This window comes from Telopea speciosissima, chromosome 9 (genome assembly GCF_018873765.1).
Source record: "Telopea speciosissima isolate NSW1024214 ecotype Mountain lineage chromosome 9, Tspe_v1, whole genome shotgun sequence".
Lineage (NCBI taxonomy): Eukaryota > Viridiplantae > Streptophyta > Magnoliopsida > Proteales > Proteaceae > Telopea > Telopea speciosissima.
The window spans coordinates 46,318,841-46,335,763 of NC_057924.1; positions in this window are offsets into that span (position 1 = coordinate 46,318,841).

The window sequence follows — 16,923 nt, forward strand, 5'->3', positions numbered from 1 at the left end:
CATCAACCCAAGCAAGCTCCCCAGCTTTATGAAAATCCCATTGTTTCATTCATACGAATTTTTTATCAATCTTTTTTGGTTGAGGTTCCGTTTGGTTGCAAGGAAAATTAAAGGGAAGGGAAGTGAAATTTTTAAACTTAAATAGGAAGCTTTTGTAATCATTACTCCATGTGACTATATCACTTGATCCAAATCATTCCATATTTGGTTATTAAATTTCACTTTAATTTGCATCCAATTCCCTTTAGTTTAAAAAGTAAAATTAAAATTACATGTAAAATGTATCATTACTAAATATGATATGAAATTTAAGTAATTTATACAATCACGTTTATTTTTAAGATTTGAAAATTTTCACTTCCCTTCCCTTTAATTCCCCTTGCAGCCAAACATAGCCTAAGAGAAATAGTATTGCAAAGTGGAGCAAATGAAACGCAAGACATCCTGATTACACACATTCAAGAGCCAAAGAGTGAATCCAGGCCAATCTATCTTACTTGCTACAGACAGGGCCATCCTAGGTAGAGTATGAGCAACATTATCCGATAGAAGACCATCTCCCATAGCTAAAGCTTCGCCCATGATGACTTCTGTAAAGGAGGATGGTTCGGATGAAGCAAACAGAGCATAGAAATTAGGCCTTCGTTTTTATTTTTTTGTGAACTTCCAATAATAACCTTGCTTTATTCCTTTACGGCTTTAACCCTTGCATCCACGCCATGGTCCAAGTCTTTGAATCAAGTATGAATCCAACAGCTCAATGAACCCATTGGTTCCCCTTGAACCAAACCAAATTTAATTACTCAAATTAACTAATAATGATTATTCATTTGCATTAAGTTGTGTTTATGGCGACCCTGTTCGGTGTTTGAGACAATTAGTGTGGGATCAATTTATATCTTTGAGTCATAATAGATCCACTGATTGGCATTTATTTGGCAATTTTAATTCACATTTGCAATGGCAGGAAAAGAATGGTGATCTCCTTTAATCCGAGTGTCGGCATTTTAGAATATTTTGGATTCTTGTTTTCTAATGGATTTGGGGTGTCATGGACCATTACCATACCTGGTCTAATAGGCGTGCAGAGAAATCATGTCAAAATAAGATTGGATAGGGCCTTATCAAATCATGCTTGGCATCTCAATAATTCCAAGGCAGTGGTTTTTGTCAAACCAGCCATTGGTTCTAACCATTGTCCACTTTTTATTGATATAGATGTAGGAAAGTTTCATGGACGACGTCCTTTTCGATTTGAAGCAATGTGGTTTCGCCATCCAGATTGTAAATCAGTTGCTACAAATTCATGGTCTAACTCTGTTATTGGAGTTCCATCACATGATTCATCAAAAACTCAGTACTTGTCGAGTTGAGTATAGGCAGTGGAACGGGGTATTTGGATCATATTCGCTCTACTATTGCCAAAATTGGATCTCTTGAGAGTTTTCCGTTATCAAACTCTATAAATTCTCAAATTAAGAGTCTAAAATCTATATTGGATGAACTCTTTCTAGGGAGGAAGTTTTATGGAAGGAGAAGTCTAAGGTTGATTGGTTGTACTATGGTGATAGGAATACTAAATTTTTTCATGCTACAACCATTAACTGACGCCAACATAATATTGTTCTTTCTTATTATGAGGAGGCCTTTACTTAGGAAGGGGTGGATCAGTTTGCTTTGGAGTTAGTTCTTGATTCGGTGGAGCCTGTTATCACAGATGACACTAATGCTATGCTATGTGGCCAGTCAAGTATGGATGAGATGCGAGATGCTCTTTTTGCCATAAGCCCTTTAAAGGCCCCTGGTACAGATGGTTTTCCTCCGGCTCTTTTTCAAAAGTACTGGGATACTATCAAGGTAGATCTTTATAACTTGATCTGCAATTTTTTTGAATCTGGTTTACTGTCTAGTGAACTTAATGAGACCTTGATATGCCTTATTCCTAAGGTGTTAAAGCCTGAAACCACTAATCAATTTTTGACCAATAGCATTGTGTAGTGCGGTTTCCAAAGTGATTACTAAGATCATGGCTGGTCGTTTAAAACTAATTTTTAAACGATGTAATAAGCCCATTTCAATCGGCTTTTGTTGCTAATCGTTCAATTTCAGAAAATGTATTTATGGCGCATGAATTATTTCATTACATAAGAAAGTGGAGGAAGAGTGAGAAGCAATATCTGACTATGAAGTTAGCTATGAAGAAGGCCTATGATAGGCTTGAATGAGGCTTTATTGAGAAGTTAATTTTAAGAATGGGCTTTAGTAATCACTGGGTTCGTTTGGTTATGGGAAGCCTGCGGACTGTGTCTTATCATATCTTGATTAATGGTGCACCAAGGGGGGGCCTTCTCTTCAAGTCGTGGTATTCGGCAAGGGAATCCATTGTCACCTGTCCTATTTATATTGTGTTCTCATACACTCAGTTGTCTTCTTCTAAGGGCTCAATCTGCTTCTCAAATTTATGGTATTCGGGTTCGTAATAGGGTTCCCCCTATTTCTCATATATTATTTGTTGACGACAGTCTCATATTTTCTGAAGTTAATATTGATGAAATTCACCATTTGAAAGATATATTAACTACCTATTGTAGTGTATCTGTCCAGTCTATTAATTTGATGAAGTCTTGCTTACTTTTTTCACCAAATACTCATCAGAAATTGAAGAGGTGGTTTTCTCGTGTCCTTAAGACCCCATATGGTTCTGACCTAAAGAAATATTTGGGACTGTCTATAGACTTTGGTCTTCCAAAGTCTTCTCTTTTTAAGGATATTACTTCAAGGATCAAAAGGCGGATGTAAGGGTGGAAGTCAAAGCTCTTATCACATGCGGGAAAGGAGGTTTTATTGAAATCAATGGTTTTTATGGATAGTTATGCCTCTATGCATTTTAAATTACCTGCAGGTCATCATCAACATCTAATCAAGGAAGATTTCGGCTAATTTCTTTTGTGGCGATAAGGAGGGGCACTTTAAAATTCACTGGGTGTCATGGGATCGGTTATGTAAATCTAGGGAGAAAGGAGTCCTTGGATTTAGGGACGCTTCCCTTCATAATCATGCTTTGCTGTCCAAATCTGCTTATAGAGTTTGGTCGGAGCCAGATTGTCTATTTTCACGATTTATGAAGATAAATTATTTTTCCCTATGTGATTTTCTAAAATCTAAGGCTGGTAATGATCCTAGCTGGGGGTGCTGAAGCATTTTTCTTGGTAAGTAAGTATTTCTTGACGGCCTTGACTGGAGTATTCGTAGGGATATTTCTATTAACCCATGGGTTGATAAGTGGATTTCTTTTTTTTAAGGTATGAAGTGTGCTTCACCCATAGCGAATTCCGATCTTACATGTTTGGCTGAATTTATTGATCAGGTTAATATGGTATAGAATAGGTATTTTCTGAATATTCTGAAGATACCTCTTCGGCTCTTTCCTTCTGATAATAAATTGGTGTGGACGTCTTCTCATTCTGGAGTTTTTTCAGTGAAGAGTGCTTACCACTTATTATCAAATAAAAAGGCTTGATTGGAGTTTCAAAGAGCCTCAACTTCGTCATGCCTATCTATTTGTCCAGTTCTAGATGGTGTATGGAGAGTTGTTTGGACGTGTAGAACTCTCCCTAAATTCCAATTTTTTTTATGGCAGTGTTGTGCATCTGACCTAGCTACGGAGGAGGCATTGCATCAGTGAAAAATTCCAGTGGATCAAAATTGTGTTTGTTGTAGTGAGTCTGAGAAGATTTCACATATCTTATTAAGTTGTGATTTTACCAAGGTCGTATGGTTTGGAAGTAGTATGGGTTATCAATGTTCTCAGTCTAATGGTGGTGATATTACTTCTTTTCTCTTATAGAGTGGAGAGCTTTCTACACTGTTGGAAAGGAGCATAGACGTTGTATGTCTTCGATTGCTTCATTCATTCTTGACATATATGGCTAGCAAGATGTGAACATATTTTTGGTCATCGGGAGAAGAAACCGGATCAAGTTATCGGTTCTGCAACTCAAGCTTTTGAGGAGTTTCAAGGCTCTATCTTACCTTCCTCAAATTCTGTTGTTATCTTGGGGAATCAGTCACCATATCATTTGGATGGGGAAAGTATGTCTGTGAATCAGATTATGGTTAACTGTGATGCCAGTTTGCTTCAAGCCAATAACAAAGGAGGTCTTGGTTATGTCTTCAGGACTCCAGCAGGTGTACCTCTACTAGTTGTCTCCATACCTACTGTTTTCAACAATAATATGATAGGGGAGGCCTTGGCTATCCGTTAAGCTTTGGTGGAGGCTACTTCCAATGGCTATGATGTTAGTTGAGTTTGATCATAAAGACATCATCAATCATCTTCAACAGGGTGGTGGTACCATAGAGTTGGAGGTTAAGACAATCTTGGATGATATCTTTTATTTGTCGTCCCTTCTTTCTTCTTGTGTTTTTACTTATGTTCCAAGGGAGGAAAATAGCTTTGCTAACTCCCTGGCAATGAGGGCTCAGTTGGTTACGTGTACGACAGTATGGCCTATTTCTGATCCATGGATTGTGGAGTTTGTTACTTCTCCACCTATGTGTACTACACGATGATTAAATAAAATTATTGTTTCGACCAAAAAAAAACTAACTAATAAGAATTTATTGGCTGAACTAAACTTTAATTAAATTCATCAAATTTTAAATTAATTTAATGGAGCACATGGATTTAACTTAATCATAAATTCCCAAGATAAATTCTCAACAAATTAAACATTAGGTTATACCATATTAAAATATTAAAATCTTACCTTTGGATACACATACCTATCTTCGAGTTGCATCGAAATCCAAACCCATCAAAACCGCGTAATTCCAACAAGTATCATATAAGTCTAACTAGGTACGGGGTATCACACTGGCATTATTCTGTTAATAGATTCGTCTATAACAATCCAGGAAAACTAGGGTTGCGCTCACTTAGACATCTCTTGGGACCACCAAATTTTACATAGAATTACCTTACTCTTAGGTTATATTCTCCACCGAAAATCCTCATATTAATTTCATATATCTCAAACCTAGTGCATAAATTCTACCAGAAATCTACGCATCGAACTTAAACTATACATAACTACCACTTCCCAAATTTAAATCACCCCCAATTCCTATGTCAGGTTTCTACTCTCCTCTTTTTTGAATTTTCAGTTTGTCCCGAACAACACATTAGACTTGAGTTCACATCTAGTTAGGACACCAAACGAGATCAGATGAAGCCCAAATTTGACAGGATCATCCTCCCCCAAGCTTTCCACGTCCACACAAAAATTGAGTATTCAAATTCATTCCCTATAAAAAGTTTTAATCATTTTTTGATCAGTGGACAAAATCTGTCTATAACAGAAAACCTGGTTCAATCACTTATGAATTGGTATTCAAACCCCTCCAGCGTTCAATCCTAGGTAACAACAATTTAATCTAGTTACTCATTATAAACTCAATCTTTGATTCGAAAAATAAATTAACTTAGCTCTAAAAGATTTTAGAAGTACTCAATCTCAAAATTGAAATTTTAGAACTCAATCTAAGCACCAAGAAAGAACCTATTATAGTATCATGCTTGGACACACCATGCTTAGAACCTTCAAGCAAAGTAGCACCATACACAGTAGTTCCATGCACAGAAGCAGCACTACACATAAAACTCCAAACTCAATCTTCTTCCTCTTCTTTCTTTCTTCTTTTTCTTCTCTCACGGATTTTTTTTTTTTTTTTTTATCTTCTTTTTGTCTTTTCTTTCTTTGCTAGCAACTCTCTTTTCACGTATGGTAGCCTCTACACACACTCTCATTGGGCCCCGTACTAGTGCAATCTCTTACGGTGTACTATCCAATCTTTCTACAAAAAAAAGTACTATCCAATGTAACACTGAGAAATAGTTAGTCATATAATCAAAATTGTTGAAAAGAGGCACACAACCAAAGGCCTAGCTAATTTTATTTTGGGGGAATAGCATAGTCGCATGGATCCTGTGGCTATGTTGATGCCCCTGCACATGCTCTCATTGTCCCATGCAGTCCCTTGCGTTAGTGCAGGGGTTACATGACCAGGCAATGATATCTTGCCCTATTTATTTTTACCTTTGTAGGGTTTATATAATCATTTCTGAGTGTATATTCTAAAAAACATTTCATTCTTATAGTTACATTTGTTTCATTGTAAAATATTTTATAAAATTACTGACTGAATACAAAATTATATGAGGACTAGAAAGGGAATAAATGTTTTATTGAAATGCAATACAAAAAGTTATGAAACAACCCATTTCAAATTTCAGAAAGTTGTTTTCCCAAAATAGCAATGATACCTTGATTGTTGGTATGCTTTACACCTATGGAGGACTCCATCCCTATCAATTCCTTCTCTCAGTTATGTTCAAATGTGTTTATTGGTCATGCAACCCAAAAACACAAAAACACAAAAAAATATTTGTCAAATGCAAAAATAATAAATAAATATATTAATAATAATACTTTTTTGTGATATATTTTACAATTTAAGGGACACATCTTAGAGACAGAAAAAATGTAGAATCCTTGGCACTTCCATGATTAAAAGGGAGCTAGTGCACTTGACTTCGTACACAATATACACTAAAGATTGTGTATAAATTAAGTGTCTTTTTTGGTTTTTGTGCCAATATTTTTCTAAGAATTAAAGAAAAATGCATGGAAATTGAGTGCATATTAAGAGTCCATGAGAAAAGAAGTGCATAAATTAAGAAGTTTATTACAAGTAAGATGAGGAAGGTGAAATTACGTTCTGTCATGTTATAAGTAAGTGAAATGAAGGAAAATGAGATTAATTTGTAAAGAAGATGGAAATGTTGTATTAATCATTCTGTACCTTAAAGTATTACCAAGATTCATAATTAGAATTTTCAAATAAATTTTTATGTTTATCATGTTTTTCTATCCGAATACAATTGTTGAATAGTGAAGCAAAGTTTAGTTATTGTTGTAGTAAGTTTTTAGTTAGTTGTACAATCGTTGTTGGTACTAATTAGAAAAGTTTTATTTTTATGTTTTGATTAAATTTTCCTTCCCTTCGTTCCGTGTTCTTGCAACTGTTAGGAGCATGATAAAATAGTGAAAAAAAAAATTATTTACTTTAGAATGGTAGTAAGTTGCATGAATAGATCATGAGATTCATGAGATGATTTGGGATTTTGATTTGACTATGAAAGAAACGTCGTTAAACTTGGCATAGGGTTGGTTTCTCTCTCTCTCTCTCTCTCTTAATAATTGTGTGTCTTGATTTTCTGAGAGCTAATGATGTGAATATAGATAATCTAAAGTTGTAAACAACTTCACGAAGGCTTTAGTATAAGAAATAAATTTTAGTAAAAGTGTGGCAAGAACACAAATGGAGGAGTCCAGATTGAAAAAAAAATATAAATATAAAATTGTTTACAACACCATTTTCAGTCTATTTTGGTCAATAGAGAAATAGAATGAAATCTATGTCAATCAAGACCTGTTAGTCAGTGACAAGAAAACAATTAGAAAATGGTCAATGACAAAAAATGATCAGAAATTGGTCAACGATCGAAAATGGTTAAAAAATGGTCAATGATCGACGAATGATCAGATAAACATCAATCAAATCTCATATAAGAACAAGCAGTGGGTTAATAGGTGCACAGAAGTTTCAATGAGGCAAAGGTAGAGATGACATATTCTAGCAAGGAAATACCCTTCCATTTGATTCAACAGTCTGAATTCTTTTCCTAGCTGCTATCTAGCTAGGAGAAAAAAAATATATATGACTACTTCATGACAACCATTCTATGAATAAAACAATTGTAATAATGGAACGAACATGGCAATATTTTCTCACACAATGCTTTGCAAATTAATTTGGTATAATCAGAGCATAGAACATATGGGATTTATATGTAATAAGAAAAACGCTATTGTGATTGAAGGTTACCTATGATCGTCTGAGAAGGTGCTTACAGGTTAGGGTTTTGGTTCCTGTGACAAAATAAACCCCAAACTTATGAGCACTATATAATAATGTGGAACAAAAGGATGGGGAAATTGAAGACAAAGGTTCAAGAAGAACCTTCTCCTTACTCTAGTGGCCGATATGCTTCCCACTTTCTGGCCGAGAAGCTTCTCTGTCAAAGACAAAGGTTGAAGCAGAACGAAGGTTGAAGAAATCTTGAAAATTTCGTGGCCAAATATACAATCTTCTATGCCATTCATGTGTATCTCGACAAGAAATCTCTTGGAAATTTCTTGTCTTTCTTCTCAGATTGGAGTTGCAAGTGAGTTAGGATGAGAATAGAGTGAAGAAGGAAGAAGATCCTATATATATGAATTTGGGGGTTTTAGATTTAAGGGCAAAATTTTACCCAAAAAAAAAAAGATTTTAAGGGCAAAAGAGTAACTACACAATGGTCAAGGGTAGTTTAGGGTTCTAAAAAAAATTAACCAGCAAATTTCATAAGTTAACAACGTAAAACTAACGGTAGAGACTAATCTGTAATATAGGGCTCTGAAGCAGGGGGTGTTTTGAGTATTTTCAGATAGGAGGGGTTGATCTGAGATTCGATCTCGTTTCAGAAGGTGTTTCATAATTTACCCTTTTTTTTTGTTCTTGTGAACAAAACGCTATCTATACATGACTCACGCATGACCAGCTTGCCGTCCTCTATCTAATATGTTATAAAGAAGGGAAATTATCAGCGACACCCCCTCTGATAGTCCGTTATATTAATGCTATCCTACCAAACACCACAATATCAATTTTGGCCCAAAAACTAACAGGGTTAACTGAGTTAAATAAAAATGATTAAACTACCCTTTACACTAAAAACATAAAAAAAAACCTAGCCCCTCCTCTAGTTTTTACCTAAAAAAACCTTCAAACAAAATTGTAAAATGAATTCTTTGGAGCAGAGGCCAAACCCCTTAGATTGTCGCCGTTGCAAGTCCGATAATAGCCTACTCTTTATTATTTTATTTTCTTTTTTATAATTTCTTTTAATAAAATAAAAAAGGAACTTATGGCATTAGGGAAGGCGTTTTGGGTGTCGTCGGTGATGGAAACAACAACCGCATCTTCGACAGCGGCTGGGAGATGAAATTATTGATGGGAATTTCATTCCACACCAATTTTAGTAGCTTTTGGAAATTGATTCTGGTGTTTACTTTGGAGGTAATGGATTAGGGTTTCAAACCCAAATGAACAATGACTTCCAGTGAGAAAATGGATCTGAAGAAGATGATTGAAGAGCTGGATTTGTCAGATGTGGGGCGAGGGAGATTAGAGATGGTGGTGGCGGGGTTGTAGCGGAGCGAGAGAAGTAACCGGCATTCTTTTGTTGCTTCACTGCTCTCATTTCACCTCTTCTCGAAGGCTGGCAACCACCAAGCCTTCAACAGCGATTCTTTTTCTCACAAAGAACAATCTTAATGACCAATCGAACCAGGCTGTTAAGGGGAGTTCTGAAAATATTGTTGGCAGTAGAAAAGTGAACAGACCCCTGTGTTGATTTATAGCTCATAAGAGAACCAGTTTCTGATGTAAATCTTCTAGGGCTTGGATCACACAAAGGTGTGACATCCTTGTCCCAACTTTGAAAGAGAATGGATAAGAGGTTGGGGTTTTTCAAACCTACTCTGTTGCAGGTCTACCCAGTACCAGAACAGGGGAGGTTTCAGGGTATGCTAAAGGGAGAAGAAGAAGAAGAAGAAGCAAGAAGAGAATAGGGGAAAAGGGAAAGGGAAAGTGCACCTATGTATGGGGTTGGATTTTTGAGAGCATGGTAGGGCGGGGGAGACTAGAGAGAGTGATGGCGGGGTTGCAGGGGAGGAAGAGTAAGAGCAGGGGGTGGTGGTGGCGGCGGCGGTGGCGACGGTCAGAAAAAACAGCAGAGATGAGAAGGAAGCGTTCTTTGGTCGACTGAGGAAGAAGAAGATAGGTTTAGTTGTTGTAATGGGAAGGGCAAAAATGTATTTACAAAAATACTAACATGCTGACATCACTAATTAATAGTTAAAAGGCTTTTTTCCGTTAGTTTTTGGGTCAAAACTGATATTTTGGTGCTTAGTGGGGTTGCATTAATTTAATGGACTATTAGAGGGGCTGTCGCTGATAATTTCCCTATAAAGAATGTTGTGCAGCAGCGTTCTGTTGTGCCCACACAAGTTGGTGAAATGACCGCCCCACACTGCCCCTCCTGTTGGATGCCCTTGTGAGCTCCCTCATTGACCCCTTTGCTGGTGCAGGTCATGCAGCCTAGCAGAAACCCGTTCTCCCTAGTTGTTATTATTATTATTTTTTTTGGTAGAAAATTGTTATTACTAAAAACTAATGAGATTGTCACATATTTGAGTGTTTGTATGCTTAAGAATTGATATTTAATTGTTTGTATCTTTAGGAAGATATAGTAAATTATTTGTATGAAGAGGGTGGGCCTTTGTGCAATGGTAAAGGTTGCTCCATTGTGATTGAATGGTCACGGATTCGAGTCTGGAAAGAGCCTCTCTATGAAAGTAGGGATAAGGCTGCTTACATTATGACCCTCCCCAGACCTCGCAGTGGTGGGAGCCTCGTGCACTGGGTACACCCTTTATTTTATTTTTTTTATTTGTATGATTGGGAAGTTGTTTGTATACTTATTTTAAACAAATTTGATTGTTTGAGACTTTGATTGCACAAAAGTCAAAACCATTAAGGAGCTGAATTGAACCATCTCATTCATATCCTAATTTCAGGATCGTTTAGTAAATGGGACAATTCTAAGATTGGCCCATTTGAGACTGGAGCTAGGGGTGTAAATGAATAGCCGAAATCCATTTCCGTATCCGTGTCCGTATCCGTTTAACACTATCCAAATCCGTCTGAAAGCTAAACGGATGCGGATATGGATAGGCTATAGCTATCTGAAAAGCTATATTTACATGTAAACGGATAAAATATCCGATCTGTATCCATGTCCGTATTCGTTTAGCACTATCCGAATCCGTCCGATAGCTAATCGGATGCGATGCGGATATAACACTATCCGAGCTGAATCCGATCCGTTTACAACCCTAATCGGAACCACCCAAACTGGACCCGATGAAGGAACCTTCTCGTTTGCCACCCTGACCTTTATCTTTTTTTTGTTTCACTTACCACTTATTATTTCAATTATGAAAGAAGGTTCTCTGAGCTAACGACATAGAAGAGTGCACCAATGAGGTGTGACAGAATTGTTTACTAAATTGTTTCGTGCATGAGAGGGTAGAAAAGCCATTTCATGTAAGAAGGACTGAGATGGAGAGATGGAGTATTAGCATTAACTCCCTTGGCAAGTTAAAGAATCTTTTTCTTTTAATTATTAATTAATTATCAACTCAATTCATGTTGCCACATTAATACATATATATCATACTTCATATCATACTATCATACTATTATATAAGTGCATGAACTCATGTTTCGTGGTTATTTTTTCACTTGACTATTTTACCCTTATTCTCTATTTAAATGCCTTCATTTTCTTATTATCTTTCTTCTTATTTCCTATTATTTTTTGGGTACCCTTGACATTTTAGTTTCCATTTTTTAATCTAAAATACCATCTCCATATCCTTGGTATTTTATTTTTTACTAAAAAAAAAAAAGTGCCTCTCTCTCTCCACTTTCCTTGAATATTCCCTCTACCCCATCTTTTTCCTCGTTGCACAGCTTCCTTGCGTCTCTCACTCTCTTTTCACTAAGGCTGCAACAGGGTCGGGTTGGGCCGGGTTTTATAGAACCCTAGCCCAACCCTAAGTCCCTTTAGCTGGGCCCAGGACCAACCCGACCCTGACTTAGGGCTAGAAAAATCCAACCTTGACCCGCCCTCAGGGTCGGGCCGGGCCGACCCTAATTGGCCCTGATCATGGTGAGGGGAAAAGAAATGCATGGGCTAGAATGGGTTGGGAAAAACATTATCAATTTTACCTAAAATAATTATATAATAAAATATATTATAACACTTATTGTCTTCATATATAATATATTATATAAAAAAATGTGGGTGAAATTTAAAGTTTATAATGTATAAATTATATCAATATATATTTTATAGTAAAACTTAAATCAGGGTCGGGCCGGGCCGGGCCATGCTTAGCTCGAGACCTCAACCCTAACCCGACCTGACCCTAACTCAGGACCAGAAATTTCCAGCCCTGACCCGCCCTCAGGGCCAAATATCTCAGCCCAGGCCCTATTCGGGCTCAGGGCGGGCCAGGGCGGGTTCAGGCCGATAGGACCAAACTTGCATCCCTACTTTTCACCATTAGAAAGGTTTCTTTAGGCATTAATAAAATTTAATTTGATTTTGCAGTATACTCCAGACGTTGAGGATGAGTGCCCCCTCTCCCTCGGTCTCTACAGTCATTTCATGAGTAAAACCACAGAAGTCGGTAAAGAGAAGGTAAGATATTTGCCCTAAAATTTCCCTTCAGTTTTTGATTTGATATCCATGGAATCTCAATCTCGACATCAATCAGTTGTTTTCTTGAGAAAGTTGTCCTTAGAGAAGCGGCTGAGCCAGCGCCTTCGCCGGCTCAACACTGAGGCATCCTCATCTTCCTTCTACTTTGACTCTGCGACTGAGGCAATATCACCGCCAAGAAAAACAAAGGAAAGAAATCTGAAAACTCGAATTCCTCTACAATCCTTCCTGACCTAACCCCTTCCCTTTCCTCGATTCGCTGTCTCCCACTCTCCCTTCATCGTTTGGGCGTGAAACAATGCTCTAGCTTTCACGTATGAGAGTGTGAAATGCCAATCGTCCGTATAATGCTCAAACCCCACCGAGAGTGAGGTACTCTCTCTCTCTCTCTCGACGACAGATTTCGCTATTGATTAATGTCCTTCAAACAATAAGCACCGGATTCGTATCTATGTCAAGCGTGGCATTTATCGGTAATTAATCTTTTTATATAATACTTCAGTTTTTATAATCAGTAGTTTTATCAAGTACGTTCACTATTCAATCTTTAATGTATTTTTTAGTATGTCTTATATAATACTTCAGTTAATCAGTTTAGTTTTATCAAGTACGTTCACTATTCCACATTTAATGTTTTTTTTTTGTGTGCATATATAAATATAGAGAGAAGATTTTAATTCCAATGGACAATCCATTCATTTTATTTCAAGGAGAGGGGAGAAGTAACTGTTTGCAGCCAGAACCCGTTGGTTCAGACCAGGCCAGGCCAGAGGGGCCAGGGTTGGACGGTGGTCGATGGGGGCTGAAAACGAGGGATGGGGCTGGAATGTGGCTGCGCCCTGTCAGTTGAGGGCTGGCCCACATGTCAGAGACACAGGCAGCACTGATCACAGAACCGCGTCCCTCGAGGAGTATGGAGGGGTGTGGTGGAAGTGGACCCCACCACTGCCTTGGCAGTTGGAGGCAGGGTAGAATGGTGGAACGCGTGGTGGCATGTGATTGGAGCTAAGAAGCGTGGATCGGAAAGGGTGGACCTGGTGGGAGCAACAGTACGAACTGATAGCAGGGAGTGCCTATCTTATATAAGGGAAGCGACCGATCTGAGAGGGACACACAACACATACCTGACAAGACCAGCACTCATTTTTTTTTTATTTTCTTTACATTATTGCTTTTGTCTTTTACTTCGTTCTTTGCTGTTTTTGTCATTGTTTGGGGCTGAAGGAATGTACGGTCACATGCTTGGAGTGACGAGGGTGTATACACAAAGCTCACGTCCATATCTGGTATGATTGATTAGTATATTCATTGTTTCAGTTTCATTATTGTTTATGTCTCAGATCCCTCTTCTTTTCATAGATTGATAGCATTTCAGGCTGTGACTCACAGTTGTTGGCTTAACCCAAAAGACCTTAGAGCTACTCAGGCAGGAGGGAAACTGACTTGCTTGGTTAGGAGTCAGTTCAGGTTGTTTTCGGCCTCGTTTGCACGCAAAGGTTCTGGCACGTCCGCGCTGTTTCGCATCATGTGCGTATCCCCGTGTGTGAGTGTTTGGGATTTTTGTCACCAACACATTTTGGCACGCCCGATGGGACCCTCATAAGCCAACGACTACTATGGTCAAACAAAAGAAGGGGCATGGACGTCCTCATATTTAGAAGGAAACCATGGTGGATGAAGAAATGGAAAATCCCACGACAGTCGAATTTGCAGACCAAGCCGAGGACGAACCATGCGGTTCACATGGCAGCAATGCCAGTCATGACTCAGCGCATCAGCTAGCAGTTCTGGTGCATGATGCTGTAGACCCCCTCGCGGGCAGTATACAGCAGCTGGTGGACGTCTTCAGACCCATTTCCGATGACCTACGACATATGATGGCTGTGGTCGATAAGTCCGTGGCCAGCCAGCCAGCAGAATCAGTTTGAGGAGTTTCGTGAAACCCTTGTTGCCTTAAGGCAGCAGGCCACATCAGGGGCAAGACCGATTACGACGGTTGCACAGCCTGATGGGGCTGCCACGACGACCGAAGGTAGAGGACCTGAGTTAGGCCGAATGGGCTTGCCCACACAGGCCGCATATGGCAACAGCTCGAGCCAGAACCCTGTTATCGAAGACCGGCTTAGGATTAGTCTGCCTTCGACGACCTTTGTCAACCCCCTATATCAAGCTGCCTCACCCGGCGCCGTCAACCCTATAGGGAGTTACGTGGTCAATGGCCCTCCCACAAGCGTCCCCGGGGGTGCCAATCATACGACCGCCTTAGGGGCAGGAAAAGTGCCCGCAGTAGTTATCGCTACAGGGACTCAGTGGCCGACTGCCGGAAGCACTGCCCAGGCAGGGGGCATCAGGTCTGGCCCAGGTTCCAACAGCACAGCCGCCACAGGGGCAAACGCTATCCCCTTAGGGGGATACCCACCTCCAGGGCGAAGTAATACAGGTACTGGATTCCCAGGGTATAGAGCCGCAGGGGTAAGCATCAGGGAAAACATCCCCAGATTCGAACAGAGATAGGAGGCGTTCCCAAATGTTCAGCCAAGCTCGGCCTATCACGGTACCCCGTGGCTGCCCAACACTGTAGGGCATCCTGCTATGCAAGGGGCACCAGTGGTAATTGATCGAGGAGAGCTGACCAGGATCATCTAGAACAGCATTAATCCCTTTTACAGGACGACCCCACGTCCTGCTTATAGGAAGCCCTACCCTGAATATTTCAATGTGGTAGACCTCGGGAGAAACCTCAAAATCCCAGAATTCACTAAGTTCTCAGGTGAGGACAAGGTGTCCACCATTGAGCACAGAGCCCGCTTCATAATACAGTACGACAACCTGGGAGGGGTGGAAGTGGCCAAACTCAGGCTATTCCCCAACTCTCTAACAGGGTCGGCCTTCACCTGGTACTTCAACCTGCCCGCCAATTCGGTCCAGAGTTGGCAAGAAATGGAAGAACTCTTTCACATTCAGTTCTATCGCACTGAGCCAGAGGTTACCATAGGAGATTTGGTCGAAATGACCCAAGAACTGGGTGAAGCCGTAGAAGGGTTCATTACCCGGTTCAAGATGGCCAAGTATAAATGCCCAACTACTTTGCCCGAGGCCGAATACGCGAAGATGGCCTTGGGAGGGCTCAGTTTTGAGCTTCGAAAGAGGTTTGTTGGCCAATACTTTACTGACCTTGGGCAGCTGGTGCTGCAGGCCGCGCCCTATGAGCAACTCCTGAAAGAGGAGGGCCAGCGGAAAGCGGCCTCTATTGGGACGTATTATAAGGATACGGCTGGTCATGCTTTCCCTCTACTAGGGAATAGCAACCAGAAGCAAGTTGATTACGTAGAGTTTGAGGTGGACACTGCTGAAATAGCAGAGGGAAACCCCTATGTGTGTAAGGCCTTAGCCAGGCCGAACGACTAGGCCAAGCAGGCTGAACAATCCAAGACAGCACCTCAGAGGACCTTCGACTCGAAGGTAACGTACTCCTTTGACATTTCAAAGGCCGAGTTGATTTTTGATCAGCTGCTTAAGGACAAGCAGATTAATTTGCCACTGGGGCACCAGATACCGCCCAGTCACGAGTTAAAGGACCAAAAGTACTATAAGTGGCACAATACTTGTACCCATTCTACTACTAACTGTGTGGTTTTACGGAATGCCTTGCAGAAAGCAATTATAGCTGGGCGCCTTCAATTTCCAGTGAGGGAAAAGGGAGTCATGATGGTCGATGAAGATCCCTTCCCAATCAACATGGTCAATGCCGACTTTTCCAAGATGGCCAGACCAAGAGGGGATACAAAGCCAGCCTTGAGTTTCGAACAGGGAAGCAATCCACCCAAGCCGAACCCTTCGGCATGGTCACAGGGGTCTCGTTTGATCCCATGGGCTGTTCCTTTCCAGAGTCAGGCTAATAGCAGCCGAACAACAAATGATCTAGGGGTAGCAATAGGCAAAACGGTGCAAGCCTTCTTGACCCCACCTGAAAGGCCTAGGGCGCCTGTTATGGGCCAGTCTAGTAACACACCCGCTTGGGCTGAGGAACGGGTCAAGACTCAAAAACGGCAAAGGCGGGGCAAACAACCCATTGTGAATTCCTGCTACGAGTTCAATCCACAAGAGGAATTAAGGGAATGGGAAGAACGGGGAATCGCCACACCCAGGTTGAGCGAAACACCAAGGCTCTAGCGGGAGGTTTGCCCCAGTTGCAGTCAGCCCATTAAGGGACATCAAAAAGAAGCCCCGGTGCAGTCAGGCAAGGCTATGTTCGGTCAAAGTGAACGGCCTGTCTCGAGAACCAAGGAGGAAGTGAGTCCGACACCTAGACAAACAGGAGGACGATTTCCCATCAGGTAGCTAATACTTCCAAGCCGTCTTCCAAGGACCAGCTTGGAAGGGTCTCAGTATGAAGACGCCTGACGTACAAACAATACAGGCTAGACTACTCTCGAATAGAGCAATCCGGATGGGAGGCCCAGTAG